Source organism: Theropithecus gelada, chromosome 13, assembly GCF_003255815.1.
Source record: "Theropithecus gelada isolate Dixy chromosome 13, Tgel_1.0, whole genome shotgun sequence".
Classification (NCBI taxonomy): Eukaryota; Metazoa; Chordata; class Mammalia; order Primates; family Cercopithecidae; genus Theropithecus; species Theropithecus gelada.
The window spans coordinates 106,163,950-106,185,660 of NC_037681.1; the positions used below are offsets into that span (position 1 = coordinate 106,163,950).

At 41.0% G+C, this 21,711-nt stretch overlaps 1 pseudogene; it reads right to left on the minus strand.

The window, feature by feature from the left end:
• Nucleotides 1-2,316: 2,316 nt before the first annotated feature.
• On the minus strand, nucleotides 2,317-2,626 carry LOC112605378 (annotated as a pseudogene).
• Nucleotides 2,627-21,711: the final 19,085 nt, after the last annotated feature.

Genomic DNA, 21,711 nt, shown 5'->3' on the forward strand with positions numbered 1-21,711 from the left:
AAAGAAAAAGAAAAAGAAATTAGAAAGAGAAGAGCAAACTAAATCCAAAGCAAATGGAAAAAAGAAATTAACAAAGATTAGAACAGAGATACATGTAATACAGCATAGAGAAACAACAGAGAAAATCAACAAAACCAAAAGTTGGTTTTTTGAAAAGATCAATGAAATTGACAATATTTAGCTAGAATAATCAAGGGGGAAAAAAAAGAGAGAAGACTCAAGCGACTGAAATCAGAAACTGAAATCAGTAAAGAGGAAATTTACTACCAACCTTACGTAAATAAAAAGGATTATAAGAGGCCAGGCGCAGTGGCTCACACCTGTAATCCCAGCACTTTGGGAGGCTGAGGTTGGTGGATCACGAGGTCAAGAGATCGAGACCATCCTGGTCAACATGGTGAAACCCTGTCTCTACTAAAAATACAAAAATTAGCTGGGCGTGGTGGTGTGTGCCTGTAGTCCCAGCTACTTGGGAGGCTGAGGCAGGAGAATCTCTTGAACCTTGGAGGTGGAGCTGGCAGTGAGCCAAGATCATGCCACTGCACTCCAGCCTGGCGACAGAGTGAGACTCCATCCCAAAAAAAAAAAGAAAAGAAAAAGGATTGGAAGAGACTACTGACCAGGCTCACACCTGTAATCCCAATGAATTGCTTGAGGCCAGGAGTTTGAGACCAACCTGAGCAACATATAGCGACTCCACCTTTTTTTAAAAAAAAAGTTATTTAATTAGCCGGACATAGTAGGATGCCCATAGTCCTAGCTATTTGGGAGACTGAAGTGGGAGGATTGCTTGAGCCTAAGAGTTCAAGATCGCAGTGAGCTATGATCATGCCACTGCACTCCAGCTTGGGTGAGAGAGTGAGACCTTGTCTCTAAATAAAAAAAAAAAGAAAGAAAGAAAGAAAGAAAGGAAAGGAAAGGAAAGGAAAGGAAAGGAAGAAAAAAGTATGTCAACAAACTGGATAACTTAGATGAACAAATTCCTAGATAGACAAAAACTGCAAAAATTACCTGGAAAGAAATAGAAAATCTGAATATATTTATAACAAGCAAAGAAATTGAGTCATTAATCTAAAAGCATTCAACAAAGAAAAGCTACCAGATGGTTTCATTGATGAATCCCCTCAAATGTTTGAAGAAGAACTAACACCGACCCTTCTCAAACTCTTCCAAAAAATAGAAGAGGATGGAATACTTCCTAACCCATTCTATGAAGTCAGTAGTACCCTGATACCGAAGCCAAAGACATCACGAGAAAAGAAAACTATGAACCAATATCCCTATGCATATAGACACAAAGATCCATAACAAAACACTAGTAAACAAAAGTTTGCAACGTATAAAAAGTTTTATACACCATGACCAGGTGATATTTATCTCAAGGATGCAAGGTAGGTTCAATATATGAAAATTGATTAATATACTACATCACATTAATAAAATAAAGGACAAAAACTATGCGATCATCTCAATACAATTAGGAAAAGCACTGGACAACATCTAACACCCTTTCATGACAAAACACACTTAACAAATTAGAAATGGAAAGAAATTCTCAACCTGATAAAGGGCATTCTGAAAAACCCATAGTTAATAGCATAATTAATGGTGAAAGACTAGATGCCTTCCCCCTAAGATCAGGAGCAAGACAAGGGTGTTCACCAATTGTAATCCACATAGTACTGGAGGATCCAGCCAGGGCAATTGGGCTACAATATGTAATAAAAGCCATCAGGATGAAAAGGTAGAGGTAAAGCTATCTTGATTTGCAAATCTTATATATAGAAAATCCTAAGGAATCTAATAAAAAATTATTAGAACTAATAAATTTAGCAAGATTGCAAGATATAAGATCAATACATAAAAATTAATTATATTTCTACATATTTGCAATGAACAATCTGAAAATGAAATTAGGAAAACTGTTTCATCTACAATACCATCAAAAAGAATAAAATCCTGGGAATATATTTAACTAAAGAAGCATAAAATTTATACTCTGGAAACTATGAAAATATTCATGAAACAAATGCAAAAGTCCTAAATAAAAAGAAAAATATTACATGTTCATGGATCAAAAGACATAATTTTTTTATCTTGGTGGTCATATTTATTGGAAGAGCTTGAGAGAAATGAAAATACCGTTTAGCGTAGTTGTGAGTTATCTGCAAATCAACTAATTTCAGGAGTGGAAGAATCCCCAGAATTATTTCTTAATATCAGAATGTATGCAGGTTTCTCTTTTGAATGTCTTGTACATTTAGAGAGGCCACTGTGCAAAGTCTCCTGTTTCCCATACAGGACAAATTCTTTGTTTCAGCCAACTCTCAGTGGAGGGGCAACCAGGACAATGACATCTCCCTGGACAAAGAGCACTGGAATATTCTATTTCATTGATTTATATATCTCTTCATATGTTTCTTCATCAATGTCTACAGTAGTCACAGTTTCTTCCACATCTCCCAAGGTCATGTTTAAATGTTGATCATAAGCATGGTAATCTGCCTCAAAACTCTCGGTCATTTCTCATTTTCACATAAATTAGTTCATCTAGGCTGAGCCTGATAAAATCCAGGGGCTCCTCTACAGTGTTGGTAGTTTGTTGCTGGTCTACATCGTCCGCCATGTTTACAGAAGACGTAAATATTTTAAAATGTATGTATGTATGTATTTTATTTATTTATTTATTTATTGAGATGAAGTTTCGCTCTTGTCACCCAGGCTGGACTGCAATGGCGCAATCTCAGCTCACTCCAACCTCTCTCTCCTGGATGCAAGCCATTCTCCTGCCTCAGCCTACAGAGTATCTGGGATTGTAAGCATCCAGAACCACACCTGGCCAATTTTTGTATTTTTAGTAGAGACGAGGTTTCACCATGTTGCCCAGGCCTGTCTTGAACTCCTGACCTTAAGTAATCCACCCACCTTGGCCTCCCAAAGTGCTGGGATTACAGGCATGAGCCATCACGTCCAGTCTATTTATTTATTTTTACCATAAGACTTTTTTGTGAATACTTAATATTGTTAAGATGGCAATACTCCCCAGATTGATTTACAGATTCCATGCAATTCCTATCAAAATCCTAGCTGACTTCTTTGAAGAAATTGACAGACTGATTCTAAAGTTTATTTGGAATTGAAAGGAACTCCGAATAGCCAAAATAATCTTGAAAACGAAGAACAAAGTTAGAGGACTCACGTTTCCTGATTTCAAAACTTAATACAAAGCAACAGTATTCAAGATAATGTGGTACTAGCATAAGGACAGATATATTGATCAATGAACTAGAATTGAGAGTCCAAAAATAAAACCATGTGTCTACAGTCAACTAATTTTTGACAAAGATGTCAAGATCATTCAATGGAGAAAAAATTGTCTTTTCAGCAAATGATGCTGAGACAACTGGTAGCCATATGCAAAAGAATGAAGTTGGCTTCTTACCATATACAAAAATTAATTAAAAATGAATCTAACACCTAAGTGTAAGAGCTAAAACTATAAAAGTCTTGGAAGAAAACATGAAAGTATTGCAAGAAAAATATTGATTACCTTATATTTGGCTATGGATATTTAGAATTGATACCAGTAGCGCAAGCAATCGAAGAAAAAAAGATAAATTGGTCTTGATCAGTATTAGAAACCTTTGTGCTTCAAAGGACATTATCAAGAAAGTGATAAGACAGTCCACAGAATGGGAGAAAATTTTATAAATCATATTGCTAATAAGGGATTTATAACTAAACATATAAAAGACATAAAAAACTCTTACAACTCACACTCAATAAAATACAAATAATTAAATTTTAACATGGGAAAACCACAACAAGGTGAAGGGACTTAGCACTATTGAACTGTATATGTAAAAGGACTAAGATGGTAAATTTTATGTTGTGTATGTTTTCACAATTTTTAAAAGTTTTTTAGGCCAGATGGGGTGGCTCACGCCCATAATTCCAGCATTTGGGGAGGCCAAGACCGAAGCCCAGGAGTTTGAGACCAGTCTGGGGAAAATAGCAGGACTTCATCTCTACAAAAAATTTAAAAATTAGCCAGGCATGGTGGTACATGACTGCAGTCCTAGCTATTCAGGAGGCTGAGGCAGGAGGACTGCTTGAGCCCAGGAGTTCGAGGCTGCAGCGAGCTACAATTGCACCACTGCACTCCAGCCTGGGTGACACAGCAAGACCTCATCTCTGAAAAAACAACAACAACAACAAATTTTTTTAATGGGCAAAGGTTCTAAACAGACATTTCTCCAAAGAAGAAATAGAAATGGCTAATGAGCACATGAAAAGATACTCAACATTATGAGTTATCAGGGAAATGCAAATCAAAAGTGAGATACCACTTCACACCCACTAGTATGGTTATAATGAAAAAGATAGTAACAAGTGTTATTGAGAATGTGGAGAAATCAGAACCCTCATATACCGCTGGTGGTAATGCAAAATGATGCAGCTGCTTTGGAAAACAGTTTAGCACTTCCTCAAATGATTAATTATAAAGTTAACATATGACCTAGCCAATCTACTCCTAGGTGTACTCCCCGAAGAATTTAAAACGTATGTCCACATAATAACTGTTACACAAATGTTTATAGCTTCAGTATTTATAATAACCAAAAAGTAGAAACAACTCAAATGTCTGTCAACTCACAAATCTATAAAGAAAATGTAGAATGATACATCCAAACAATGAAATGTTATTTGGCCATAAGAAGGAATGAAGTAATGGCACAGGCTACAACGTGAATGAACCTGAAAACATTATATTTTTCATAATGATATTATAATCATTTTATATGATTCTATTTAAGAGATTAGTGGTTTTCCTGGGCTGGGATGCATGGGGGAGAGAGGAGGTCACAGCTGAAGGGTATGGGGTTCATTTTTGAGGTGATGAAAATGTTCTAAAATTGACTCTGGTGGGCTGGGCGCAGTGGCTCACGCCTGTAATCCCAGCACTTTGGGAGGCCGAGGTAGGAGGATCACGAGGCCAAGGGTTCGAGACCATCCTGGCCAACATGGTGAAACCCCGTCTCTACTAAAAATACAAAAATTAGCCAGACATGGTGGCATGTGCCTGTAGTCTCAGCTACTCGGGAGCTGAGGCAGGAGAATCGATTGAACCCACCAGGTGGAGTTTGTAGCGAGCCGAAATCAAGCCACTGCACTCCAGCCTGGTGGCAGAGCAAGACTCTATCTCAAAAAATAAAAATAAAAAAAAAATTGACACTGGTGATGGTTGCACATTTCTGTGAATATACTAAAAACCACTGAATTTTATATTTTCAATCAGTGGATTGTACAGTATGTGAATTACATACTGATAAAGCTGTTTAAAATTGTTATGAAAAGGAAAGAAATAGATTAATTACAATAAAGGTTGAACTAAGCTTAATATTTTTCAAGAAAGTTTGGTTAAAAAGTTATTTTTAGTTTTCAGTGGGGATGAAACATGCACTATATATCACAGTTGATCAGCATCTTGTGTAGTAGAAATTTGTAACAAGGCTTTGGATTTTTCTGGATAAAGTAAAATAAGGAAGACATTTTTAAAACGAAAAGGTTTCTTTACCTATACTATGGATTTGCATGGGAGTTGACATCCTTTGTGGATTGGAGGGACCACACAAAAAGTGTGTGCTAATAAGTTCAGCAAAATGCACAACTCACAGGAAAAAAAAAAAAAAAATTATTGGCCGGGTGCAGTGGCTCATGCCTGTAATCCAGCACTTTGGGAGGCCAAGGTGAGCGGATCACCTGAGGTCGGGAGTCCAAGACCAGCCTGACCAACCAGGAGAAACGCCGTCTTTACTAAAAATACAAAATTAGCTGTGCGTGGTGGCGCTTGGCTGTAATCTCAGCTACTTGGGAGGCTGAGGCAGGAGAAGCACTTGAATCAGGGAGGTGGAGGTTGGGGTGAGCCGAGATCGTGCCACTGCATTCCAGTCTGGGTGACAGAGCAAAAGTCTGTCTCAAAAAAAAAAAAAAAAAGCCGGGCGCGGTGGCTCAAGCCTGTAATCCCAGCACTTTGGGAGGCCGAGATGGGCGGATCACGAGGTCAGGAGTTCGAGACCATCCTGGCTAACACGGTGAAACCCCGTCTCTACTAAAAAATACGAAAAACTAGCCGGGCGAGGTGGTGGGCGCCTGTAGTCCCAGCTACTCGGGAGGCTGAGGCAGGAGAATGGCGTAAAAACCCGAGAGGCGGAGCTTGCAATGAGCTGAGATCCGGCCACTGCACTCCAGCCTGGGCGACACAGCGAGACTCCGTCTCAAAAAAAAAAAAAAAAAAATTCTCTACTCAAAATGGCATTACTGATTTATTACTGAATGATTATATCTACATCTTATTAATCACGCTAATGTACCATGAGCTATAGGTATAATTTTTATGCAGGGATTCTCTGAGACCTAAAAATCATTTCAAGAGTTGTTCTAAGCAGTACGGTGGCTCATACTTGTAATCCCAGCACTTTGGGGGGCCAAAGTGGGAGGACCACTTGAGCCCAAGCATTTGAGAGCAGCCTATGCAGTTTAGTGAGACCTCATCTCTACAAAAAATACAAAAATTAGCTGGGCATAGTGGTGCGTGCCAGCAGTCACATCTACTCAGGAGGCTGGGGTGGGAGGATTTCTGAAGTCCAGGAGGTCCAGGCTGCAGTGAGTTCAACTGCGGTGCCACACTGAACGCCAGCCCGGGTGGCAGTGAGTCCCTGTCTAAGAAAAAAAAAAAAGGAGTTCCTCTGGAGTGAAAAGATTGGGAAAGACTGCTCTATAGGCAACGGTTTCTGCTTTCATTATTTATGAAAATATACTTTTAATATATAATTTATATATTCATATTTCCACACTTTTCTTACCCAAAGAATGGCACACTACGCACTGTTCTGTGTCTTGCTTTTTTCCATTTAGCCATATTTTCTGGGATCCCTGGAGGTAGATAAGGGGGTCTTCTCATGGCTTTTTACATCTATATAGGACTTCACTGTATAGATGCAACATTCAACTAGTCCCCAAACACCATTTTTATTATTTCCAGTCTTTTATTGACACAAATAGTGTTGCAATGAATTGTCTTGTTTCTATGACATTTACTGGTTTTGCTAGTGTGTCTTGGGATAGATTCCTAGAAGTAGGATTGCTAAATCAAAGGGTAAATGCATATTCCTTTTCATTAGATATTGCCAAGTTGCCTTCCACAAAGATTATATCATCTTGCATTCCATGAGCAATGTATAAGACACCCTGACTCCCTACATCTCATCATCAGAGTATGTTGTCAAACTTTTGGAGTTTTGCCAATCTGATAGGGGAGAAATATTATCTTGGGTGATTTTAATTTGCACTTCCGGTCAGGCGCAGTGGCTAGTGCCTGTAATCCCCGGACTTTGGGAGGCCGAGGCAGGCGGATCACTTGAGGTCGGGAGTTGGAGACCAGCCTGGCCAACATGGTGAAACTCCGTCTCTACTAAAAATACAAAAATAAAATAAAATAAAATAAAATAAGCCGGGCATGGTGGCACACGCCTGTAATCCAGCTACTTGGGTGGCTGAGGCAGGAGAATCGCTTGAACCTGGGAGGCGGAGGTTGCAGTGAGCTGAAATCACGCCACTTCTCTCCAGTCCGGGTGACAGAGCCAGACTCCCTCTCAAAAAAAAAAAAAAAAAAAAAAAAAAAAAAAAAAAAAAAAAAAAAAAAGAGAGAAAGAAAACAAATTGCACTTTCCTCATTATGTAAAAGGCTGAGCATCTTTGCTATTTGCCTTTCTTTTAGAGACAGGATCTCGCCCGTCACCTAGGCTGGAGTGCAGTGGAGTGATCCACTGCAGCCTGGACCTTCTGGGCTCAAGCAATCCTCCCATCTTAGCCCCCCAAGTAACTGGGACTACAGGCATGTGCCACTGCATCTGGCTAATTTTTTTATTTTTATTTTTTGTAGACAGTGGGTTTCACTATGTTGCCCAGACTGATCTTAAACTCCTGTCCTCAAGCGATCCTCCCATCTCAGCCCTCTCAAAGGACTGAGATTACACGCATGAGCCACTGATCCCGGCCTCTTTTTTTTACTATCTATGTTCATATCTTTTGCCCTTTCTCCTTCATGATTCTAAAAATCATGAACTCTTTGTATGTTAGGAGTGTTAGTGTGTTATGACTTGTCAATACCTTTTGACAGTTTGTTAATGTCTTTTAAATATTTTAGTTCTTCCTCTCTCTCTCTCTCTCTCCTTCTCTCTCATGTTTGCAAATAATATTTACATTTATATAATAACAGTTATCAGTCTTTTCTTCTATAGCTTCTGATTTTTTTTTTTTTTTTTTTTTTTTTTGAGACGGAGTCTCACTGTGTCTCCCAGGCTGGAGTGCAGTGGCGTGATCTCGGCTCACTGCAAGCTCCGCCTCCCGGGTTCACGCCATTCTCCCGCCTCAGCCTCCCAAGTAGCTGGGACTACAGGCGCCCGCCACCGTGCCCGGCTAATTTTTTGTATTTTTAGTAGAGACGGGGTTTCACCATGTTAGCCAGGATAGTCTCGATCTCCTGACCTCGTGATCCACCCGCCTCGGCCTCCCAAAGTGCTGGGATTACAGGCTTGAGCCACCGCGCCCGGCCTATAGCTTCTGATTTTAAAGTTATAAATGTTTTCCCACTCCCAGTTTAAAAAGACACACTCAGTTTTTCTTCTAGTACTTGTTTACATTTTTCATATTTAGATCTCTTACCCATTTGCCACATATTCTGGTATATGAGAAGAATGAAGCTGATGTTATATTTTTCCATATAGGTACATGGTTGCAGTTGTCTCAATACCGTTTGTTTAAAAGTTTGGCTCTTCCCCACTGCTCTGAGATGCATCCTTTCATTGATCTGTCTATTCACATACCGACACTATACTCTTTTAATTACAGAAACTTTATAACATTTTAATGTCCTGGAGGGCTAGCCTCCCTATGTATCTCTTTCTTAAAGAATTTTACTATCGTTGCTTGTTTATTATTACTATTATTATTATTATTTTAGACACAGGGTCTCGCTTTGTCACCCAGGCTGGAGTACAGTGGCATGAACTTGCCTTGCTGCAAACACTGCCTCCCAGGTTCAAACAGTCCTCCCACTTCAGCCTCTCAAGTAGCTGGGACTACAGTCTTGTGCCACCCTGCCCAGCTAATTTTTGTATTTTTGTAGAGATGGGGTCTCACTGTGTTGCCCAGGCTAGTGTTTATTCTTTTTTAAAAAATCTTTATATAAAAAACTTGTAAGACTACAAAACTATCAAAATCTCGTGGTAATTTCCACTGGGATTATGATTAATATATCATTTAATTTAGGGAGAACTGACATCTTTATGACAGAATCTTCCTATCCAAGATCACAGTATGTCTTTCCATTTGTTTAAGTCCATGTTTGTGTCTTCCATGTGTGTTTCATAGTTTTTACTTGTATAGGTTTTGCACATTTCTTCTGGTCTACATCAAATATTTTACTTTATTGTTGCTATTTTAAGTGGATCTTCTCTCTCATCTCTCATTATATTTTCTGTTCTTTTAATTTTTTTTTATTTTGAGACACAGTTTCACTCTGTCGCCCAGGCTGGAGTACAGTGGTGTGATCTCAGCTCACTGCAACCTCCACATCCTGCATTCAAGCGATTCTTGTGCCTCAGCCTCCCGAGTAGCTGGGATTACAGGTGCCTGCCACCACAGCCAGCTAATTTTGTATTTTTAGTAGAGATAGGGTTTCACCATGTTGGCCAGGCTGGTCTCCAACTCCTGACCTCAAGTGATCCACCCATCTCGGCCTCCCAAAGTGCTGGGATTACAGGCATGAGTCACTCACCGCACCAGGCCTTCTCTCATTATATTTCCTAATTTACTTACTGTTTGTATATAGGCAGATGTTTTTTACGTGTTGATTTTTTTTTCTTTTTTTTTTTCAGATGAAGTTTTGCTCTTATTGCCAGACTGAAGTGCAGTGGCACAGTCTCGGCTCACTGCAAACTCCGCCTCCTGGGTTCAAGCAATTCTCCTCCCTCAGTCTCCCGAGTAGCTGGGATAATAGGCATGCACCACCATGCCTGGCTAATTTTGTATTTTAAGTAGAGAGAGGGTTTCTCCATATCGGTCAGGTTGGTCTCAAACTCCTGACCTCAGGTGATCTGCCTACCTTGGCCTCCCAAAGTGCTGGCCGAGCCACCACGCCCATCCCATGTTGATTTTTATATCCAGTTACTTTACTTAGTTGGCTTATTGTTTGTGAGAGTTTTTCTTTCCATCCTTTTGGGTGTTCCAACTAAACAATTATGTTACCTATAAATAGAGATTGCTTTATCTCTTTCTTTTCAATTACTGTGTTTCTTGTCTGATATGATTTCCCTTGTATAATTTGTTTTAACTAATACTTCCAACATAATGTTCATAGAGGAGATAGTAGACATTATTCCTCACTTCAGGTTTTAATTTTTTGTTTTTTATTTTTTTGAGACAGAGTCTCACTCTATCACCAGGCTGGAATGCAGTGCCACAATCTTGGCTCACTGCAGCCTCTGCCTCGTGCGTTCAAGCAATTCTCCTTCCTCAGCCTCCTGAGCAGCTGGGACTACAGGCACATGCCACCACGCCGAGCTTATTTTTATATTTTTATTAGAGACGGAGTTTCACCATGTTGGCCAGGCTGGTCTTGAACTTCTGACCTCAGGAGATCTGCCCACCTGAGCCTCCCAAAATGCTGGGATTACAGGTGTGAGCCACCGTGCCTAGCCAGCATTTTAAAATTAAGATAAGAGGCTAACCCTTGAGGAGTTTTATATAGATACAATCAGATTTGAATTGTGTCATGTGCCTTTTCACATTATTGTTGTGAGTTCCCCTGAAAACAGATGAAGAATTGTCTGCATATTGTTTATGTGGGAAGGTGAGCCCAGAGAACAAGCATGAGAAATAAGGAGGAATGAAACAGGGAAAGCCAATGCAAGATGCACTGACCAGTTGGCTGGCATTATAGGTAACCAGTGCTTGATTCTGTGGAGCCATCTGAGGAGCCTTATGAAATGTGCTTCAGAACTGTTTGCCAAGTAATGAAAAGCTAGCTTTGATCAAGATACGTCACATATAAGGGTTGACCATATGTGAATGCTGAGAGGGTTTCTGCCGGCATCCATGGCACTGTGTCAGAGAAGCCTTGGAGCAGGAAATAAGCATTATCTTACAGCTTCTGTGGGTCAGGAATGCAGGAATGTCTTAGCTTGATGGTTCTGGCTCAGGATTTCTAATGTGGTTGCAGTTAGGACATCTATAGGCCCTGCAGTTATCTGAAGGCTTAATTGGGGCTAGAGAATTCACTTCCAACTGACTCATTCATATGCTTGTTGGCAGGAAGCCTCAGTTCTTCATCAGGCGGACCTCCCCATTGGTTGCTGGAGTGTCCTCACAATATGGCAGCCAACTTTCCCCAGAGCCAGTGATCTACAAGGGGAGGGGAATTAGACTCCACCTCTTGAAGGGAGGAACATCAAAGAATTTGTGGACATATTTTAAATCCAGCAAACTGTCATAATATAATCCAAATAGATCCTGACTATCTGAACATCCTGAAGAATATCACATTGATCCATTTTGTCAATAACATGATGTTAATCAGACCACATGAGTAAGAAGTGGCAAGTAAGTTGAAGCCTTGGTAAGATACACATATTCCAAAGAATGAGCAATAAATGATAAATCTTAGGAAGATTCTGGGTCCTACCACATCAGTGACATGTATAGGGATCCACTAAGATGGAAGTACAATACTTGTTAGCCTCTTTGGGTTCTGGAGATGATATGTTTTATACGGGGGAAAACTACTCTGACTCATTTACTGAATCACATGGAAGGCTGACAACTTTGAATGGGGTCCAGAGTAATGAAAGGCTCTACAGCTGGTTCATGCTGCATTACAAGCAACCCTGCCACTTAGGCCAGGTGACCCAGGAGACTTTGTGATATTAGAGCTTTCTGGGGTGTAAAAACACCTGTAGGAATGTGTGGAAAACCCCAGACAGCTATATGCCACTCAATAAATTGTTCCCGGCATACTCCTGGGTCATGGTAGAGATGAAACAGCTGACTATGAGACATCAAGTGGCCTGTGGTTAGAGCTGCCCATCCTGAGCTGGTTTCTGTCAGACCCATCAAGTCATAATGTTGAGTGGGTCCAGCAGCAGTCCATTATAAAGCTGCAGTAGCATATCAGGATTGGGTATCAAGTAGAGCCAGAGGCTAAAAGTAAGCCACCAGCCACTTGTCATCCTGTCAACCAGTACTGTTGCATGGATGCCTTTCCCTGTGTTCCATTTACGTCCACATAGAAGGTCTTATGACAAACTGATGGAGGAAGCAAAGGCCAAGCTTGATACTGGGACGCACTAGGTTGATTTGTGGGTATAAACCAAAAGCAGACTGGTGATACAGTGCTGTCTCACTCAGAGTGGCCCTGAAAGCATGTTGACATGAAATCCTCCCATGGTCGGAGCTTTAGGAAGTACGTCTGGTCTTCTACTTTATGTGGAAAGAGAATTGGCCCAAGATGAAAATATACCCAGACGTGAAGGCAGTGGCAAATGGCTTAATTGAACAGGGACCTGAAAGGAACAAGATTGGAATACTGGGGACAATATTGGAAAGAAGCATGTAAATCAAGAGTCTGCAAACTTTTTCTACAAAGGATCAGAGTAACTGTTTCAGACTCATGGGCCATGTGGTTTCTGTTGCAACTGCACAGCTCTGCTGTTGTAGTATAAAAGCAGCCATATTCAACACATAAATAAGTGGCATGGCTGTGTTCCCATAAAACAGGCAGTGGGTAAATTTGGCCTGAGCTTTAGTTGCCAACCCTTGGTATAGATGGACCCAAAGAAGTGGGCAAAAGAAAAATGTGAATATCTTTTTCTGCATTTCATTGACCACATGACAACATCCACCAACAGAAGACTGACTGGACAACCAAATAGACAGGATGACTCAACTAGTTGACATTAACTACCCTCTGTTATCACTCACCCCAGTTCTGGCCAGATCAGCTCACGAATGGGGTAGTCATATGGCAAGGTTGGAGGCTATGAATGGCACAAAAGTATGAGTTCCTACTTACTAAAGCTGGTATCGTTACTTTTGCAAAGCAATGCCCAACCTGCCAGCAGCAGAGGCCAATGCTGAGTCCCCAGCACGGTATCATTCTTCGAGGAGACCAACCACTCACTTTCTGCCAAGATGATTACTAGGCCCTTTCCACTCTAGAAGGAGCATTACTTCATCTTGACTGGAATTAACACATGTTCTAGATATAGTCTTACCTTTTCTGCCTGCAGGGCCTTGGACAACACTCTGAGAACTCACAGAGTGATATACCAGTATGGAATTCTGCATAGCATTGCCTCTGACCAAGAAACCTAACTTACAGCAAGAGAGTGTGGCAATGGCCACATGACAATAGGAGCCACCAGTCCCGTCATATACCACATCACTCAGAAGCTTCTGGACTCAATAAAGTGAGGGAATAGCCTTTGGAAACCGTAGACAAGATACTAGGATAGAAATGATACTCAACCCGGCACAGCAGCTCAGGCTGGGCACAGTGGTTCATGCCTGTAATCCCAACACATTGGGAGGCCAAAGCAGGCGGATCACAAGGTCAGGAGTTCGAGACCAGCCCGGTCAATATGGTGAAACCTCGTCTCTACTAAAAATACAAAAATTAGCCGGGCATGGTGGCAGGTGCCTGTAGTCCCAGCTACTCAGGAGGCTGAGGCAGGGGAATCATGTGAACCCAGGAGGTGGAGGTTGCAGTGAGCTGAGATCATGTCACTGTACTCCAACCTGGGTGACAGAGCGAGATTCCATCTCAAAAAAAAAAAAAAAAAAAAAAAGGAAAGGAAAGGAAAAAAGAATTGATACTCAATAAAAATAGGACATCATCTTCCAGGATGCAATATACACCCTAAATCAATGACTATTACATGATATTTTATCCCCAGGAGACATAGTACGTGAGTTTGGAAACCAAAGAATGTCAATAGAAATGGCCCCACTTACCATCAATCCCACTGGCCCAGTTGGGAAGTTTGTGCTTCCCATCCCCTCAATTTTAAGGCCTAGAGATCCTGGTTCCCAGAGGGGAATGCTTCCACCAGGAGACATGGTAAGAATCTCCTGTAGCTATTGCCTAGTCACTTTAGGATCCTTGTGCCAAGAGACATCAAGAAAGGAAAGTAGTAACCATACTGCCATAGGTAATTGATCCTCATCATCAGAAGAAGATAGGGCTGCCATTACTCAATAGGGATAGGGAAGAATGTATTTTGCACCCAAGTGGTTTACTGAGAAATCTCTTGGTACTCCCTGCCCAATATTTATGGTAAATGGACAAGGACAGCAGCCACAGTCTAAGAAGAGCATGATGACCATGGCTTTAGGCCACTCAATAATGAGGGTCTGGGCCACCCATCAGATAAGCCATCTAGACCAGCAAAGGTGCTAGCTGAGGATGAAAGAAATCTAGACTCCTAGATTAGAGTGTATATTAAAGGAAGGAGACTGTGGCTCAAGACCAGCTGAAGCAGTGAGGGCGATAGTTTGTCCCAATAACCTTCTTCTCAAAATTTTTCCAGGAAAGAAACTTATTCAGAATCCTGGACCTGTTCCCAGAATTGAATGCACAAAGTAAGCAGATCCAAGTGGTGCAAGGGATAAGCTGTAGTGGATGCTGTGGTATACCACACAGAACTCCCCCTTTAGGATTGAGCTACTCATTTCCCCAGCTGCCGGGAGCATTGTCTGCCAATGGCTCACAGCCGAATCCTTCTCTAGAAATTTCTCTGGGCAAAAGAGAGCTGCCTGGCCCAAGGTTTTGCCCCTACTCTGGCGGCAGTCCATATCCAACAACTAATCAATATAGGAATACAAAGGTCTGGCCCCCTTGCCTCAATTTGGAGCAAATCTAAAGGAATATTCCAGCACTAAAGCTTCCTGTGAGATCCATTAAGTCCTCTCTTGCAATTGTTGTGAATTCAACTTTTCCATCTGCCCAGCCCTGACACACACACACACCCCCCCCCCAACAATGTTGAAGGTCTCCCCTATGAGCTCTTCTCCAGAAAGCAGGGCTGCTCACTGCTTGGTGGATATTGCTTCAGATTTCTTTTGTATATGGCCAATATATCTTTCATAATTTGGAGAAATAATAATAAATTAACAATATTTTAATGACCAAAAGATGATAAGAAATGGGATTAGAAAATACCAGAATTTGTTAATCTTAGGGCTCTCAGCAGTAAAAGCTAACTCGCTTTATTAAAATTGTGTGTGTGTGTGTGTAGAGCATGTCCAACTTTAAGATACTAAAAACTTTTTAAGCTATGATTAGAGAAAAGTGCTTGGGTGTCATCTCCTCTTTCAAATCAGAGAGAAAAATAACATAAAGCATGAGAACAATAAAAATAACACAAAATGGCTAGAGGCCACACTGTCCATAATAAACTGAGAAAGGAAAATTGACTTGTTGGAGGAAAATACTAAATAATAAGCCGTTTTTATAAATTGTCATCTTCTCTTTCTTTTTTTTGGAGATGAAGTCCTGCTCTGTCACCCAGGCTGGAGTGCATGTCGTGATCTCTGCTCACTGCAACCTCTGCCTCCCGGGTTCAAGTGATTCTCCTGCCTCAGCCTCCTGAGTAGCTGCGATTACAGGCGCACACCACTACGCCTGGCTAATTTTTGTATTTACAGTAGACACGGGGTTTCACCATGTTGGGCAGGCTGGTCTTGAACTCCTGATCTCATGATCCGCCCGCCTCGGACTCCCAAAGTGCTGATATTACAGGTGTGAGCCACTGCACCTGGCCGTCATCTTCTCTTTCTATACATAGACCATGTTGAGATTTCCCCCGTTGGACCACAAGTGTCCTTAGCAGCTGATTTGTCTGTATAATCAGGACCAGACAAAACATTTCATGGTTCTGTTTTCCAGTTTCATAGATGAGAAAACCAAGGCTTCAGAATACTAAGCTGACTTGTTCAGAGTCACATAGTAATGATTAGAACCCAGATGCAAACTCAAATCCTCACGGCTTTCGGTTTGCCATGTTCTTCTTTCTGGCAACAACAGGAAAGACAGGTTGATGGCACAATCCATTTTTTAAATTCAAAGAATACTTAATAATCATTTATTGAGGTGATTCAGTGCAATTTTTGGTAGATGGGAAAATGCTTCAACTCATGGAATAAGTAGGCTATGCACTCTTGTTCAAATCTTAACTTACCCATAAAATGATTTAATTCCATATCTGCAAAAAGACATAATGATGTAACTAAAAAAAATTCATTGTGACCACAGCAGATTTGTCATGAACAGGCATGCAGTAATATGAAAACACTTCAAATATACACTTTATATTAAACTGGTGTTGCATGCCAGGAACATTTTGAGCCACCTGGAAGGAATATTTATTTCTTTAGAAATGATTACCCTCCCAAAAAAAAACTGCAATTAGGAAAGAATTTCTCCAGGTAATTAATGCTCTGTGAAAGAAATCTAGAACAAAAAAAGTAAATAGCTTTGGACTTTGCAGTCAAGATAAGAACAAAACAAATCCTCACCCCCTCTCCACCCCCTCAGCCTCCATTCCTGGTGTATCAGAACAACCACCAGTGATTGCTGCAAGAAATTATCCCAGATTAGAACAAAAACCATTTGTTATGCTTTATACTTTATTTGCCAGTTTGCAGATGATGCTAAAATATGTTGGTCAAATCGACAAAAAGAAATGCAGACTTCTACATATATTCTATTTACTAGAAAATAGCACTAGCTTTAAAATTAGCAGCACAAAATTGGACTTGGGAGCAGTTTACAAATTGGCATTCCTCTATGTTCATGCTCTGTCAAATCTTTGTGTGACTTTTATGTATTGCTAGAGTAGCATGAAGAAAATAATGAAGGATGTTTGAAAAAAGGGGGAAAACGGCCGGGCGCGGTGGCTCAAGCCTGTAATCCCAGCACTTTGGGAGGCCAAGGCGGGTGGATCACGAGGTCAGGAGATCGAGACCATCCTGACTAACATGGTGAAACCCCGTCTCTACTAAAAATACAAAAAACTAGCCGGGCGTGGTGGCGGGCGCCTGTAGTCCCAGCTACTCGGAGGCTGAGGCAGGAAAATGGCCTGAACCTGGGAGGCGGAGCTTGCAGTGAGCCGAGATCGCGCCACTGCACTCCAGCCTGGGCGACTAAGCGAGACTCTATCTCAAAAAAAAAAAAAAAAAAAAAAAAAAAAAAAAAAAAAAAAAAAAAAGAAAAAAGGGGGAAAACCACCCACTTCATTCACCACATGAACACATTTTCATTTTCCTTAAAGACCTTGTCCATATGTGTAATGTAATGATCTGGTACCTATAGTTTTCCATTGTGCTATGTATTGTTTAGCATTGTCTGTGTTGCTACATAGTTCTCTTCAACTTCTATTCAATGTAAAGGAGATGACAGAATCTTAGAGTTTATGTGTATACACACACACATATATTTATCAATTTCTAATTTGATTACAGTTTACAAACTCAGAACAGGAATATTATTGCATTGACTTACTTCTCAAAGAGCATAGCAGCAAAAGTTCAGCTGTTGAAGAACTTGATGTTACTGAGCATTTAATCAACCTTTCAAAAAACATGATTGCAGCAAGACTTTGAGGTGAAAAGTCCAGATTTTATAAACTTTTTTTTTTTTTTTTTGAGATGGAGTCTCGCTCTATTGCCCAGGCTGGAGTGCAGTGGCACGATCTCGGCTCACTGCAAGCTCCACCTGGGTTCATGCCATTCTCCTGCCTCAGCCTCCTGAGCAGCTGGGGCTACAGGCGCTCGCCACCACGCCCGGCTAATTTTTTTTTTTTTATTTTTTTTTATTTTTAGTAGAGACGGGGTTTCACCGTGTTAGCCAGGATGGTCTCGATCTCCTGACTTCGTGATCTGCCCACCTCGGCCTCCCAAAGTGCTGGGATTACAGGCATGAGCCACTGCACCTGGCCAAACCTTTCCATTTTTGTGCTTTTGTCTTTTGAGCATTTTTGTCATCGCTTTACCTCAATTTCCTAACAAAAGATATTTTAAGGAAATTCCCATCTGGTCTCAACTGAAGAAAGAAGTACAGGAAGTTGCCCTCTTCCAGGCCATGAAAGTCAGTGAGATCCATGGGCCCAAGAGGTCAGGTGTAAAGGGTAGCTGGGCCAGCAGGGGTGGAGACAGTGAGATCTTCCTAGGTCTGCAGTTGCACAGATGGGAGCAGAGGAAGGTAAGAATGAGGGGCAGCTGGTGCTGTCCCAGGGCATTGCATGGCTCTCTCTGTTTTACCTCCCTGAGAGACTGCAAATTCCCCAGGGCACAAACCATATCCTGGGCAAACTTACCACTAGGTCAGTAGCTGCTGAATTCATGAACAGATGGGTTAATGAACTTACATCTTGGAGAAAGTTTTGAGGCATTATAGAAGAGTGGAAATCGGCCGGGCGCTATGGTACACGCCTATAATCCTAGCACTTTCGGAGGCCAAGGCGGGCAGACCACAAGGTCAAGAGTTCGAGACCAGCCTGACCAACATGGTAAAACCCTTCTCTACTAAAAATACAAGAATTAGCCGGGCGTGGTGGCACGTGCCTGTAATCCCAGCTCCTCAGGAGGCCGAGGCAGGAGAATCGCTTGAACCCAGAAGGTGAAGGTTACAGTGAGCCGAGATCACACCACTGTACTCCAGCCCAGGTGACAAAGCAAGACTCCATCTCAAAGAAAAAAAAAAAAAGAAGAGGGGAAATAATAATAATGGCCACAAAGTTGTTAGTTTACTTATGCAACAAGTATTTATTGTGCATATACTATTTGTCAGGCATTAATTATGTTGACTACGTTTTCATATGCTTCTTGTTTATTTGGATATACTTTTTGATGAAGTATCCAGTCAAGTATCTTGTCTATTTTCTTCTTGGGTTGTCTGGATTTTTCCTTATGGGTTTATGTAAGTTCTTCATACATTCCAAATGAGTCTCTGGTCAGATATGTGTAAAGCAAATATTATCATCTTGTCTGTGGCTTGCCATTTTACTTTAATAATGATGTTATTTAAGAAATCAAAATTTTTTACTTTGGGAGGCTGAGGCGGGCAGATCGCAAGGTCAGTAGATCAAGACCTTCCTGGCTAACACTGTGAAACCCCGTCTCTACTAAAAAAAAAAAAAAATTTAGCCGGACGTTGTGGCACACGCCTGTAATCGCAGCTACTCGGGAGGCCGAGGCAGGAGAATTGCTTGAACCCAGGAGGCAGAAATTGCAGTGAGCTGACATCACACCACTGCACTCCAGCCTTGGTGATAGAGCAAGATTCCATCTCAAAAAAAAAAAAATCAAAATTCTTAACTTTTCTTTTTGAGGCAGGGTCTCAATCGCAGCTCACTGCACCCTCAACCTCCTGGGCTCAAGCAATCCTCTCACTTCAGCCTGCTAAGCAGCTGGGACTACAGGCAAGTGCCACCACACCCAGCTAATTTTGTATCTTTAGTAGAAATGGGGTCTTGCCATATTGGCCAGGCCCGTCTTGAATTCCTGGGCTCAAGTGATCTGACTGCTTCAGCCTTCCAGAGTGCTGGGATTACAGGCAGGTGTGTGCAACCATGCCTGGCTCAAAAGTCTTAAGTTTAATATAGACCAGTTTTCACTTTACATTTATAGTTAGTACTTGTGGGTCCTATTGAAGAAATCTTAGCTGACATCAAGGTTATGAAGATATTATCCATATTGTGTCCTAGGAGCTTTGTTGTTTTACTTTAAGTGTAGATCTACAATCCATCTGAAATGTATTTTTGGGTATGCCTTGAATTAGAGATCAAGGTTCTTCCCTCCATATGGATGGTTGCTAATGCCACCCTTTCTCTCTTTCACTGACATGACAACTTTATCATAAATCAGGTACCATATAAGTGTGGATCTGTGTCTAGATTCTTCCCTTAGTCTAATTGTCTAGACTAGCACCAAGAAGGGGTATTGCATATTTCTTTTTTTTCTTTTTTCTTTTTCTTTTTTTTTTTTTTTGAGAACAAGTTTCGCTCTTGTTGCCCAGTCTGGAGTACGGTGGTGCAATTTCAACTCACCGAAACCTCCGCCTCCTAGGTTCAAGCAATTCTGCCTCAGCCTTCCTGAGTAGCTGGGATTACAGGCATGCACCACCATGCCTGGCTAATTTTGTTTTTTTTTTGTTTGTTTGTTTCTTTCTTTTTTATTCTTTTATTTTTATTTATTTATTTTTAATTATACTTTGAGTTCTAGGGTACATGTGCACAATGTGCAGGTTTGTTACATATGTATACATGTGCCATATTGGTGTGCTGCACCCATCAACTCATCATTTACGTTAGGTATATCTCCTAATGCTATCCCTCTCCCCTCCCCCTATTCCATGACAGGCCCCGGTGTGTAATGTTCCCCACCCTGTGTCCAAGTGTTCTCATTGTTCAATTCTCACCTATGAGTGAGAACATGTGGTGTTTGGTTTTCTGTCCTTGCGATAGTTTGCTCAAAATGATGGTTTCCAGCTTCATCTATGTCCCTACAAAGGACATGAACTATCCTTTTTTATGGCTGCATAGTATTCCATGGTGTATATGTGCCACATTTTCTTAATCCAGTCTATCATTGATGGACATTTGGGTTGGTTCCAAGTCTTTGCTATTGTGAATAGTGCCACAATAAACATACATGTGCATGTGTCTTTATAGCAGCATGATTTATAATCCTTTGGGTATATACCCAGTAATGGGATGGCTGGGTCAAATGGTATTTCTAGTTCTAGATCCTTGAGGAATCACCACACTGTCTTCCACAATGGCTGCAAATCCGTCTGGTCCTGGACTTTTGTTTGTTAGGCTATTAATTATTGCCTCAATTTCAGAGCCCGTTATTGGTCTATTCAGGGATTCAACTTCTTCCTGGTTTAGTCTTGAGAGGGTGTATATGTCCAGGAATTTATCCATTTCTTCTAGATTTTCTGATTTATTTGTGTAGAGGTGTTTATAATATTCTTTGACAGTAGTTTGTATTTCGGTGGGATTGGTGGTGATACCCCCTTTATCATTTTTTATTGCATCTATTTTATTCTTCTCTCCTTTCTTCTTTATTAGTCTTGCTAGTGGTCTATCAATTTTGTTGATCTTTTCAAAAAACCAACTCCTGGATTCATTGATTTTTTGAAGGTTTTTTTGTGTCTCGATCTCCTTCAGTTCTGCTCTGATCTTTGTTATTTCTTACCTTCTGCTAGCTTTTGAATGTGTTTGCTCTTGCTTCTCAGGTTCTTTTAATTGTGATGTCAGGGTGTCAATTTTAGATCTTTCCTGCTTTCTCTTGTGGGCATTTAGTGCTATACATTTCCCTCTACACACTGCTTTAAATGTGTCCCAGAGATTCTGGTATGTTGTGTCTTTGTTCTCATTGGTTTCAAAGAACATCTTTATTTCTGCCTTCATTTCGTTATGTACCCAGTAGTCATCCAGGAACAGGTTGTTCAGTTTCCATGTAGTTGAGCAGTTTTGAGTGAGTTTCTTAAACTTGAGTTCTAAGGCCGGGCGCGGTGGCTCAAGCCTGTAATCCCAGCACTTTGGGAGGCCGAGATGGGCGGATCACGAGGTCAGGAGATCGAGACCA